At 36.8% G+C, this 13713-nt stretch overlaps 1 protein-coding gene across 1 annotated transcript in view; it reads left to right on the forward strand.

The window, feature by feature from the left end:
- The first annotated feature begins 1411 nt into the window (after positions 1-1411).
- Positions 1412-13713, forward strand: part of LOC575946 (asparagine synthetase [glutamine-hydrolyzing]) — a 33141-nt gene continuing 20839 nt past the window's right edge. Inside the window, exon 1 of the mRNA XM_030990812.1 lies at positions 1412-1522. The gene's annotated coding sequence lies outside the window, so the exon portion shown is untranslated. The remainder of the gene's footprint in view (positions 1523-13713) is intronic.

Raw genomic sequence — 13713 nt, forward strand, 5'->3', positions numbered from 1 at the left:
CTTGTTTTGATAATTTTTTATGTATTTTATTGTTTTTTTAACTTATGTATTTTATTGTTTTTGTTGTTTTATTTCATTTATTATTACAATTCAACTTTTATGACTCCGAAAACAACCACCTAAACTTGAAACAAGATCCAATAACCTATGTTTGATCTGTTTTTAGGAAAAATGACTTTTCCATATGTTTTGTACACAAATCACGAAAATGAGCGATTTTCGGGCTGACATGCCAAGACAAAAGGACACGCGACCTTGTAACCGTAGGTCCGATTTTCAATTTTTGTTTAAAGTTGCGCAAGACTCGAAAGAAGAAAGTCAGCGAGCGGCGGGCCGCCATCCATATGCATTCCGGAGCAATCAGAAAAATCGTGGAGGGGGGGGGGGCATGATTCCAGAATCTTCTTTGTAAAAACGACTTTTACAAATCTCAGCCATGCAATTCTGCCACTGTGCTGTAAGATCACTTTGAGATTAGGAGTGTATTATGTAATGGGTATTTTAAATTGAATGGAACGTCTCAACTTAGTAAGCATGGCTGAGATTTGTAAAAGTTGTTTTTACAAAGAAGATTCGGATGAATATAGCAGTGCTTATTCAAACAAATATTCGCATCAATTTGAATCACAATCATTATTTGTCGCTTAATCCCTTTTAATGACCATGTTTTCTTTTTCGTTTGCAAGGGGAGAAGACGATATGTCACGTTAAAGACAACATAAAGATCAGTGTTGTATGCGTATATATTATATACACAGGCCAGTAACAGCTATGTAGCTTTTAAATTTGTAAGAGGGAAAATGCTGATTGAAATGATAATGATGAAATAGCAAATAATTGAGGAGTATCATAGGTACCATTTCAATGGATATTTGTATAAAAAAGAGCCCCCGTCAGTAATAAAAGAGCCCCCGTGAGAAGGCTCACGGGGGCTCTTTTTTCGGGGGAAGAGCCCCCGTGGACAAAAAATTAATTTGAGCCCTGGATGCAACCCAAGGAGGTTCCTCATGCAGTCTTAAACTAAGACCTTATATAAATAAATATATGACATGATGATCAATTTGCCTATTTTACTGTTCTTACTAAAAAAAATACGGTTGTGTATTAAATTTATTTCTTGGAATGATTTTTTTAATAAAAATAAGTATTTGTCCTTTCTAGTTTTGTTTTCTTAGATTGACATTATCGACAATGACAGAAAAGAGTTTAGGTTTAAAACTAAACACATGTGTTTCATGAATCTGGGCGTATGTTTATTATTTTCTAGAGAGACGTCATGGATTTTTCCTGAATATTCATGAAAAATCAAGAGGTATGGCAGCATAGCAGGTGTTCATTGGCCACTGCGAGAGTTGAAAAAAATATTATATGAATATTCATGAGAATAATTGCGTCATTCGTGCTGGAGTGCATGCATGTGGCAGTTTCACTGCAAACGCTTCATTGTCTCACAGCGATCTGAGGTTTGCACATCTACAAGCTTCTTTTTGGACTTTCCCAACTAGTTCTTCACACATTTACGGTAAGTTATCGAAATAAGTCACTATTGACCGTGTTACATTGAGATTTAGGGACCCGCAACTTATTTGTGGTACGTTTTATGAGAAACTCTTTGAAACTAAAAGAGTCCCGACGCGACGGCCGACCGCGATCGACGTGATCCACGAGCTGGGGCGCGGCGGGGACGCGAGGCGTGTACTGGGCATGGGCCGCGTCCATCCCATATAGCGTGGCCTGACATGGCCTGACATATGGCGGTTCCATGACACATGCTCCGCCGACGATTGCTCCGCCGACATTTACTCCGCAAAACGCGACAATTGCTCCGCGACAGTTGCTCCGCCGACAGTTGCTCCGCCGACATTTGCTCCGCCGACATTTGCTCCGCCGACAATTGCTCCGCCGACATTTGCTCCGCCGACAATTGCTCCGCCGACAATTGCTCCGCCGACATTTGCTCCGCCGACAATTGCTTCAAGCACAAGCAATTGCTTGTCAAGCAAAAGATCAAGCTCAAGCAATTGCTTAAATCCGTATGCATAACATTTTGCTTGTGCTCAAACCTTTTGCTTGCCTCCAGCAGGGACGTGATAGAGAAGGACTGGAATCAAGCCGCTCTCCTTTGACCCCATGCTCCAAGCCGCCGAAAAGTTATGCGCTAATCTGCAACTGTTGACCAGGTGGTGAGATAAAAGAGCGCATGAAATTTCAGGAGTTAGAATTCCTACATCAGAAAATGGTATCACTGCAACTGTTCGCTGTCCCTTCCAATGATTTCTCATCCATTGTTGAATGTGTAAAGAGTAGAACAAGCGAACACAAACTTGTGTACTTTCATCCTTTTTTAAACTTGAAAAATACAAAAAACACGCGAAAACACGCATTAGCAAACTTAATTTTATTGAAGATTGTAAATCATGGATCAAATAACGGGACATTAAAGCATGCACAAATTAGCGCATCATCCTAAAATATTGAGTTTTTGACAGGATGTAATTTTTCTTTTACCAACTCTGGCACACAAATTAAAGGAAGGACGGAGTTCTAAATTTGAAAATTTGTTTGATGCACTATTCCCAATAAAATCCCTATATAAAGTTTTTGATTTAAACTGAAATTTTGCCGGTAATTTAATATTTTGTAATACATGTAAAACTGGTGCCTGGCTTCCGAAAGTCCCCGCAGTGGAAGCGCGGTTCGGAGCATGGAACTTCAAAGCCAAGTGGAATGTTACACATCCCATTGTTACGCTTTAGAACTCAAGAATGCGTTTGAATAAATTACAAGAGTTTCGCCTCCTTTTCTTTCACCTCCCTGCCTCCAGCAAGCAATTGCTTACGATCTCAACAATAGCGACGTCACGCCGGTGCGAACATCATTCATGGGAGAACAAAGGCGGGTTTCGCATACTAGTAGTGCACGGGTGGCCAACCTTTTAAAGCTCGTGGGCCACATCTAACGATTGTCATAACTTGGCGGGCCGTAGGCCAGGCGGGGGGGGGGGGGGGGTAATCACATATTGAGACATACGGGGTGTGCCGCTCTATAATGCACGGGTGGCCAACCTTTTAAAGCTCGCGGGCCACATCTAACGATTGTCATAAATTGGCGGGCCGTAGGCCAGGCGGGGGGGGGGGGGGGTAATCACATATTGAGACATACGGGGTGTGCCGCTCTAATGGGTAACCTTTTTTACAAAAAGAATCCCTAAACTTGGGTCCCATTTTTAACAGAAATATCCTAAACATGGGTCCGTGTTTTCAAAAAATTTATTTTATAAAAATTCAGGGTTTTAGCCATGCAAACACCCGAAATTTTTATAAAATGGGCTTTACTTTCAACAAAAATCTGCCAAAACAAGGCAACCCTTAAAAATGGGTAGAGGTTACGAGGCTTCAGCGGCACACCTCGTAAAAGCCAAATCTGAAATCCCCCCCCCCCCCCCCCACACACACACACACTCATGTACACACCTGCAATTTTACAAACAACAAAATCAGTCGAACAAAATCAGGCTTACTTTTGTAGTGTGATTTCTGGCTAACAGAATATGAGGCAAAGTTGTTTACCTTTCTCTTCTATGAAGAAATACTTCAGAGATCAATCCGATTTAAAGTTTCTGTCTTCATCAGAAACTTTCCTTTTCTTCGCACGTCTCGAAATCGATGCCATGTTGGTTGTTATTTCAAACAAAATCAATGACACAGCAGAAAGAATATAAGGGGACTATCCACGATTAGGATTAATGAAAAAATTATACGGCGGGAGAAAAGGGTTGTAAGTTTGAAGACAAGTATGGCATTTCAAACATATTTCTTGATTCACGATCGATTGGGCAAAAAGAATTTCCATTTTCGGTTTAACCTGATAAAATTTGGAGTGGATTTTAAAAGATTATTATTATTGTTATTATTTGTATATTTACAAAGGTTACTGCATGTGGAAATAACAAACTGAAATTAACACGGCGAGTGATGTTAATGTCGTTAATGTAATGTAATGAGAGGGAATTTGAGGAGTTTTGTATAAGCCACGTAACGAATCAATATGTTGTGAATGATGAAAACAAATTATGGAAATAGAGATAGCTGTGTGTAAATGTTTTACTCTATTTCATCGCTGTTATGCGGGCCGCATTTCATTCATTAAGTATTTTTATAATTACTTTTTCAATGCTCCGCGGGCCGCACAAGAAGAGCTCGCGGGCCGCATGTGGCCCGCGGGCCGCAGGTTGGCCACCCGTGTAGTAGTGTATTCAAATGTCATGCGTGTGGGGTAGCCTTTTCTGGCCTCCATGCTCTCCACCGTTGTCAGAAATCCTCCCCGTTTTTCATCATGTTCAGGTATGAACCTGTGTGCTAACCACACAACGTTCTCTTTGTCGAAACGGAATAGTTTCCGATAGGTCTCGGGAGCAATTTCTTCTCGATTTATTCTACTCCTGTACAACTTTGGTTTTTCTCTAACGAGCATAAACATGATGCTTAACCGCGAACGTCTCGATTAAGCAAGAGCTCAAGCTGCTATGACGGAGCTTGAAAAAACGTAAGCAATTGCTTATAAGAACAAGCAAAAGGTTCGTTTTATGCATACGTTTTTAAGCAATTGCTTGATCTTTAAGCAATTGCTTGCGGACATCAAGCAATTGCTTGTGCTTGCTAGCAAAAGCATTTGCTTGCAAGCAATTGCTTATGTTTATGCATACGGATTCAAGTAAAAGGCTAGCACAAGCAATTGCTACTTTTTATGCATACGGCCCAATGCTTCACCGACAATTAAATTGCTCTCTGATCCAAAAGTGCGGCCTCGTTGAAGACATGAATGCTCCTCTGGCAATTAGTGCAATAAATGCTCAGCCGTTTTTTGCTATTCCCCATAATGTTTGATTTAAAAAACATCAAGTTTTAGCTCCTTATGCAAGTTCTCCGGCGAAAGATAATTACTCCGCTCAAAATCTGTTTCATTTATTACTCATTAGCCGATCAAAAGCTCATGGCTATCTCTCTCTCTCTTCTTTTTCCTTTTTACACCCTTTTCTTGTCTTCTTAGCTCTTTTCTTTCCTCTCATGCTATTAGTCTTCTTTCATTTTCATCACTTCTTCTTTTCTTCCCCTCTCGAGTTCTATTTCTCTCGTGAAATTGTAACATAATACCTCACTTAAGTAATCCAGCAATCTGATTGGTCGAAATTGCATTCATAAACTTTAACTGTTCCTGTAAAAACAGACCTATTTTCCTAATAACCATGGTTATTGGGAAAATAGGTCAGTCTCCATGGTTACCCCATAGGTTTACATGTTAAAAAATGGTTTGAGCGATTGAGGATACCGTACGTGTGCGAAGAATTGGTCGGTAATTTCAATACAATTGAATCTCGATCGATCTTACCGACAATGTTATCTTGCATTGTTGACATGAAGACGAAAATAAACTTCCAAAAACAAAAAAAACAACATCTGCCTATAGATCTTGATCTAAGTTCGTGCCAATATGCATTGCAAAAGTAAAAGAAGGGCCCGATTAATGGAGCAGCCGCGAATCATCAATCACGCGAAGCCGTTTTAAATCCATTTTAATGTATATATTAGAGAAAACTGTTAAGTATGGTAACAGAGCGGTTTAAGGCGCTGATTTTAGATACATCACCTTTTGTACGCAAGATATCGAATCCCATCTTCGACAAAAGTTTTTTATTTTTCATTTTTTATTTTTTAGTCTATTTTTTTTCGGCATATAAAAGTATTAATGACTGCTTTAATATTCGAGAAATAGTTGTTTTTATACGCTCTCGGGAAGGTAACAATTGGGCTATTGCCCTCGGCACGCCTCGAGGCAATAGCACAATTCTAACCTTCCCTTGAGCGTATAAAAACAACTATTTATCTCAAAGCAGTCATTAATACTATAGAAGTACATGTAGTACATTCTTGTTTAGAGTAGTATTTTCAATAATATCCAGTCCGTTTTCTATAGGTTTCTTTCCTTCAGTTAAGTGTATGTAGCTTTACTATATATATATATATATATATATTAGTGTGTAAAATCTTTTGAGCTAGTGCTATTCGGTGTGGCGTACACATGGCAATCACATGGTAGATAAAATTATGATCATCAGTACTGGGTCAAATAAATTAAAGAGAACTGAATTTGAACCCGGGCCATAGGCTACCCCCTCTCGTTCTCTCTCCCTCTCTCTCCCTCTACGTCGCCTTACTTTTCCCTCTCTTACCTCCCTGTGCATTTTTATGCATCGATAATACAAAAAATAAACAATAAGATTCTTCCTCTTCCCCTCCTTCTTCCTAGTACATGTGGTAGGAGTAGTACTAGAAGCAGTATCACAATAATGACAACAATGATTATTATGGTTGGTGGTGTTACTAATGTTATTTTTGTAATTATTATGTTTGTTATTGTGATTATTATCCTGATCATGATTATTATCGTTAAGATAAGTTATTATTGTAATTATTATAATCATTATTATTGTTATCATTATGATGAATATGAACATGATGATTTTGATGACGATTAGTATAAGTATATAGTATTATTATAATTGTTATCATATCATTATTATCATCTGTATTATCAGCATAATCTACAATGGCTGTAGTATAGTACATGTAGAATTAGGCCTTATAGTAGAAGTATCATTCTGATCATTATTATTCTGATTATCTTTTGCAATACGTCTAGACGATAAACTCATCACAATTGACAATTGTCATGAATCATTGTATTTAAGTTTACCATTAAATGCATCTGGTTCGAATTTTGCTCAGGTATTTGGTACTGGATGATTTAAATGGTAGAAATTAACTTGTGTCCTATTCATTCTAGTCTTATTCATTTGCATTATGGTTTAATCATTCAAGTTCTAATGTTTCTGACTTTTTTCAAGACAATTTCTTTTGTGTCGATCATAGTTCTATGTAGCTTGATATCTCACGGTAATTTTGAGAGAAAAGCAATGCAAGCAATGATTTCTGAATTGTAGCGACTATCGCGTTCGCCTTTGCTGTTCTTCAATAATATTTGACAAGCAGTATTAATTAATTTTTCAAGGACTCATGATAAATTCGTTTAACAGTTGATTTCCCACGGTTGATTCTTTTGTTCGGATTATTTGGCGAGGAAAATAGAAGTGAATGTATTATTATTATTATTATTCAAAGAGCATCGTAGAGACGATGCTCTTTGAATCAAAAACAGCTTTTAGTGTTAGGCTTCCTGAAAGAAATTTCAATTGTTGTTAAGAAATTTTTGGTTGCACTCTGAAGATTATGATGATGTGTTTGATCTTTTTTTCAAGACAAGATCAAACACATGATGAAAATCTTTCTGGCTGCATGCCAATGCCAACTGGGTCAAATAAATTAAAGAGAACTGAATTTGAACCCGGGCCATAGGCTACCCCCTCTCGTTCTCTCTCCCCTCTCTCCCTCTACGTCGCCTTACTTTTCCCTCTCTTACCTCCCTGTGCATTTGTATGCCTCGATAATACAAAAAATAAACAATAAGATTCTTCCTCTTCCCCTCCTTCTTCCTAGTACATGTGGTAGGAGTAGTACTAGAAGCAGTATCACAATACTAATGACAACAATGATTATTATGGTTGGTGGTGTTACTAATGTTATTTTTGTAATTATTATGTTTGTTATTGTGATTATTATCCTGATCATGATTATTATCGTTAAGATAAGTTATTATTGTAATTATTATAATCATTATTATTGTTATCATTATGATGAATATGAACATGATGATTTTGATGACGATTAGTATAAGTATATAGTATTATTATAATTGTTATCATATCATTATTATCATCTGTATTATCAGCATAATCTACAATGGCTGTAGTATAGTACATGTAGAATTAGGCCTTATAGTAGAAGTATCATTCTGATCATTATTATTCTGATTATCGTTTGCAATACGTCTAGACGATAAACTCATCACAATTGACAATTGTCATGAATCATTGTATTTAAGTTTACCATTAAATGCATCTGGTTCGAATTTTGCTCAGGTATTTGGTACTGGATGATTTAAATGGTAGAAATTAACTTGTGTCCTATTCATTCTAGTCTTATTCATTTGCATTATGTTTTATTCATTCAAGTTCTAATGTTTCTGACTTTTTTCAAGACAATTTCTTTTGTGTCGATCATAGTTCTATGTAGCTTGATATCTCACGGTAATTTTGAGAGAAAAGCAATGCAAGCAATGATTTCTGAATTGTAGCGACTATCGCGTTCGCCTTTGCTGTTCTTCAATAATATTTGACAAGCAGTATTAATTAATTTTTCAAGGACTCATGATAAATTCGTTTAACAGTTGATTTCCCACGGTTGATTCTTTTGTTCGGATTATTTGGCGAGGAAAATAGAAGTGAATGTATTATTATTATTATTATTCAAAGAGCATCGTAGAGACGATGCTCTTTGAATCAAAAACAGCTTTTAGTGTTAGGCTTCCTGAAAGAAATTTCAATTGTTGTTAAGAAATTTTTGGTTGCACTCTGAAGATTATGATGATGTGTTTGATCTTTTTTTCAAGACAAGATCAAACACATGATGAAAATCTTTCTGGCTGCATGCCAATGCCAACTGGGTCAAATAAAGTAAAGAGAACTGAATTTGAACCCGGGCCATAGGCTACCCCCTCTCGTTCTCTCTCCCTCTCTCTCCCTCTACGTCGCCTTACTTTTCCCTCTCTTACCTCCCTGTGCATTTGTATGCCTCGATAATACAAAAAATAAACAATAAGATTCTTCCTCTTCCCCTCCTTCTTCCTAGTACATGTGGTAGGAGTAGTACTAGAAGCAGTATCACAATACTAATGACAACAATGACTTTTATGGTTGGTGGTGTTACTAATGTTATTTTTGTAATTATTATGTTTGTTATTGTGATTATTATCCTGATCATGATTATTATCGTTAAGATAAGTTATTATTGTAATTATTATAATCATTATTATTGTTATCATTATGATGAATATGAACATGATGATTTTGATGACGATTAGTATAAGTATATAGTATTATTATAATTGTTATCATATCATTATTATCATCTGTATTATCAGCATAATCTACAATGGCAGTAGTGTATTATAGTACATGTAGAATTAGGCCTTATAGTAGAAGTATCATTCTGATCATTATTATTCTGATTATCGTTTGCAATACGTCTAGACGATAAACTCATCACAATTGACAATTGTCATGAATCATTGTATTTAAGTTTACCATTAAATGCATCTGGTTCGAATTTTGCTCAGGTATTTGGTACTGGATGATTTAAATGGTAGAAATTAACTTGTGTCCTATTCATTCTAGTCTTATTCATTTGCATTATGTTTTATTCATTCAAGTTCTAATGTTTCTGACTTTTTTCAAGACAATTTCTTTTGTGTCGATCATAGTTCTATGTAGCTTGATATCTCACGGTAATTTTGAGAGGAAAGCAATGCAAGCAATGATTTCTGAATTGTAGCGACTATCGCGTTCGCCTTTGCTGTTCTTCAATAATATTTGATAAGCAGTATTAATTAATTTTTCAAGGACTCATGATAAATTCGTTTAACAGTTGATTTCCCACGGTTGATTCTTTTGTTCGGATTATTTGGCGAGGAAAATAGAAGTGAATGTATTATTATTATTATTATTCAAAGAGCATCGTAGAGACGATGCTCTTTGAATCAAAAACAGCTTTTAGTGTTAGGCTTCCTGAAAGAAATTTCAATTGTTGTTAAGAAATTTTTGGTTGCACTCTGAAGATTATGATGATGTGTTTGATCTTTTTTTCAAGACAAGATCAAACACATGATGAAAATCTTTCTGGCTGCATGCCAATGCCAACTGGGTCAAATAAAGTAAAGAGAACTGAATTTGAACCCGGGCCATAGGCTACCCCCTCTCGTTCTCTCTCCCTCTCTCTCCCTCTACGTCGCCTTACTTTTCCCTCTCTTACCTCCCTGTGCATTTGTATGCCTCGATAATACAACAAATAAACAATAAGATTCTTCCTCTTCCCCTCCTTCTTCCTAGTACATGTGGTAGGAGTAGTACTAGAAGCAGTATCACAATAATAATGACAACAATGACTATTATGGTTGGTGGTGTTACTAATGTTATTTTTGTAATTATTATGTTTGTTATTGTGATTATTATCCTGATCATGATTATTATCGTTAAGATAAGTTATTATTGTAATTATTATAATCATTATTATTGTTATCATTATGATGAATATGAACATGATGATTTTGATGACGATTAGTATAAGTATATAGTATTATTATAATTGTTATCATATCATTATTATCATCTGTATTATCAGCATAATCTACAATGGCAGTAGTGTAGTATAGTACATGTAGAATTAGGCCTTATAGTAGAAGTATCATTCTGATCATTATTATTCTGATTATCTTTTGCAATACGTCTAGACGATAAACTCATCACAATTGACAATTGTCATGAATCATTGTATTTAAGTTTACCATTAAATGCATCTGGTTCGAATTTTGCTCAGGTATTTGGTACTGGATGATTTAAAAGGTAGAAATTAACTTGTGTCCTATTCATTCCAGTCTTATTCATTTGCATTATGTTTTATTCATTCAAGTTCTAATGTTTCTGACTTTTTTCAAGACAATTTCTTTTGTGTCGATCATAGTTCTATGTAGCTTGATATCTCACGGTAATTTTGAGAGAAAAGCAATGCAAGCAATGATTTCTGAATTGTAGCGACTATCGTGTTCGCCTTTGCTGTTCTTCAATAATATTTGACAAGCAGTATTAATTAATTTTTCAGGGACTCAGGATAAATTCGTTTAACAGTTGATTTCCCTCGGTTGATTCTTTTGTTCGGATTATTTGGCGAGGAAAATAGAAGTGAATGTATTATTATTATTATTATTCAAAGAGCATCGTAGAGACGATGCTCTTTGAATCAAAAACAGCTTTTAGTGTTAGGCTTCCTGAAAGAAATTTCAATTGTTGTTAAGAAATTTTTGGTTGCACTCTGAAGATTATGATGATGTGTTTGATCTTTTTTTTCAAGACAAGATCAAACACATGATGAAAATCTTTCTGGCTGCATGCCAATGCCAACTGGGTCAAATAAATTAAAGAGAACTGAATTTGAACCCGGGCCATAGGCTATCCCCTCTCGTTCTCTCTCCCCCTCTCTCCCTCTTCGTCGCCTTACTTTTCCCTCTTTTACCTCCCTGTGCATTTGTATATCTCGATAATACAGAAAATAATAAGATTCTTCCTCTTCCCCTCCTTCTTCGTAGTACATGTAGTAGGAGTATTAGAAGCAGTATCACAATAATAATGACAACAATGATTATTATGGTTGGTGGTGTTACTAATGTTATTTTTGTAATCATCAGGTGGGCTGTATATCGTACAGACCACCTTATAATTTCGTGAGAATTGCCTTTGTTTATTTATTTATTTATTATCAGGTGGGCTGTATATCGTACAGACCACCTTATAATTTCGTTAGATTTGCCTTTATTATCAGGTGGGCTGTATCTTATACAGACCACCTTATAATTTTGCTAAAATCGCCTTTATTATTCTTTATTGTTAGGTGGGCTGTATATCGTACAGACCACCTTATAATTTCGTTAGAATTGCCTTTATTATTTATTTATTCATCAGGTGGGTTGATTATCGTACAGACCACCTTATAATTTCGTTAGAATTACCTTTATTTATTTATCAGGTGGGCTGTATATCGTACAGACCACCTTATAATTTCGTTAGAATTGCCTTTATTTATTTATCAGGTTGGCTGTATCTAATACAGACCACCTTATAATTTTGTTAAACTGCCTTTATTATTAGGTGGGCTGTATCTAATACAGACCACCTTATAATTTTGTTAAAATTGCCTTTATTATCAGGTGGGCTGTATATCGTACAGACCACCTTATAATTTCGTTAGAATTGCCTTTATTATTTATTTTTCTTATTTCAAACCACTTTTTTGTAAGCACGATTACTTGAAAATGACTCAATCAAATGCCTTCAAATTTGGCACACATATATGTATAGGCATATGTACAAAAAACATTAACGTTTTTAACTATGACCTTCACTGATAACGTCATCTAGGCGCCATTTTGTAAATTTTTCTGAAAATCAACTCATGATCATATCTTCATAACCAAAAGCCATTTTTGATTCATATTTATCATGATTAAGGTCAATATTCGTCCGGTCAATTTCAGGTAAAAAAGTAAGGCGCACGTGCGAGCTCTTGTAATACATAGCATATATGGGCAAAAACATGCCTATACAAAATCCATTGTAGCTCTTTAGGATTTAAGGTGACCCCAAATTCTGGTCTCATTTGACCCTCAATTAACTCATGACGTCATCATAATGGCCTCCGAACTCAAAATTCCAATTTGCATATTATGACGTCAACATATTTTTTGAAAATTGATTGTATCTCTGTAAATATTGATCGATTTTCTTCCAAATTTTGATATGTTCTAGCTGGGACAATCTTCTACGAATGCACAATTTTTCATTTTGACAAAAGCATCATGGCGTATTTTTGCGATTAAAGGAGGAATATCAATTTTTCACTTTTTGCGTGTATTCTCTATGGGAAATGACTTTTTTCAAAACTGGATTCTACATTCCCGTCTTTCGCGAGCAATATCTCCGTCGTTTTAGCTTCGTTTACGCTGAACTTCGAGTATGTTGTAGCTGAGACAATAAGCTATCTTAAATTTGCCCTTTATTTTGTCTCAAATTTTAGTTAGACCAGCCCACCTATACTTGTTCAAAACAAGTATTACAAATCTATTATCATCAACATTGTCACCGGAGCAAGTGTCGCTTCAGGCGGAGCAAATGTCGGCGGAGCAACTGTTGGCGGAGCAATTGTCGGCGGAGCAAATGTTACCGGAGCAATTATCGCGTTTTGCGGAACAATTGTCGGCGGAGGAATTGTCGGCGGAGCATATGTCGGCGGAGCAATTGTCGGCGGAGCAAATTTCGACAGAGTAACTGTCGTTCGAGGAGCATTCGTCACCGGAGCAATTGTCGAGTTTTGCGGAGCAATTGTCGGCGGAGCAATTGTCGGCGGAGAAAATGTCGGCGGAGCATATGTCGGCGGAGCAAATGTCGGCGGAGCAATTGTCGGCGGAGCAAATGTCGCGGAGCAAATGTCGCGGAGCAATTGTCGCGTTTTGCGGAGTAAATGTCGGCGGAGCAATCGTCGGCGGAGCATGTGTCGGGTTACCGACATGGCCTGGGGATTCTCATGTAGTGTCTATCTATACACTAGTTGTCCTGAGCTGAGAAGGCCTTCTGAACTGTTGATGTTGAGTGGTTTCTAATTCTTTCAGATTGAGTGCCTTCCGCGGTTCTGCCTAGCTATATTATATTATATTAACTCCGGGAAGCTCCAACACCGGCGCCGCCGGATCTAGACCCTATATACAAATTCCAGACAACTCGCCACAAAAGACAACTCGACACAATATATACCCTGGACATCTCGCCACAATACCCTGGAAAACTCGCCACTGTCGAGTTGTCCAGGGTGGGGTGCGTTTTCGGACAGCTCGCCGCACTTTTTCCACTCATCATTTCTAGATCTAAAATCCCTCATCTTAGATGAAAATTGTAGGGTCTATTCATTATTCTTTTACAGGCCTTAAATTTCAATA

The sequence above is a fragment of the Strongylocentrotus purpuratus genome, unplaced genomic scaffold (assembly GCF_000002235.5).
Source record: "Strongylocentrotus purpuratus isolate Spur 01 unplaced genomic scaffold, Spur_5.0 spur5_scaffold_19, whole genome shotgun sequence".
Classification (NCBI taxonomy): domain Eukaryota; kingdom Metazoa; phylum Echinodermata; class Echinoidea; order Camarodonta; family Strongylocentrotidae; genus Strongylocentrotus; species Strongylocentrotus purpuratus.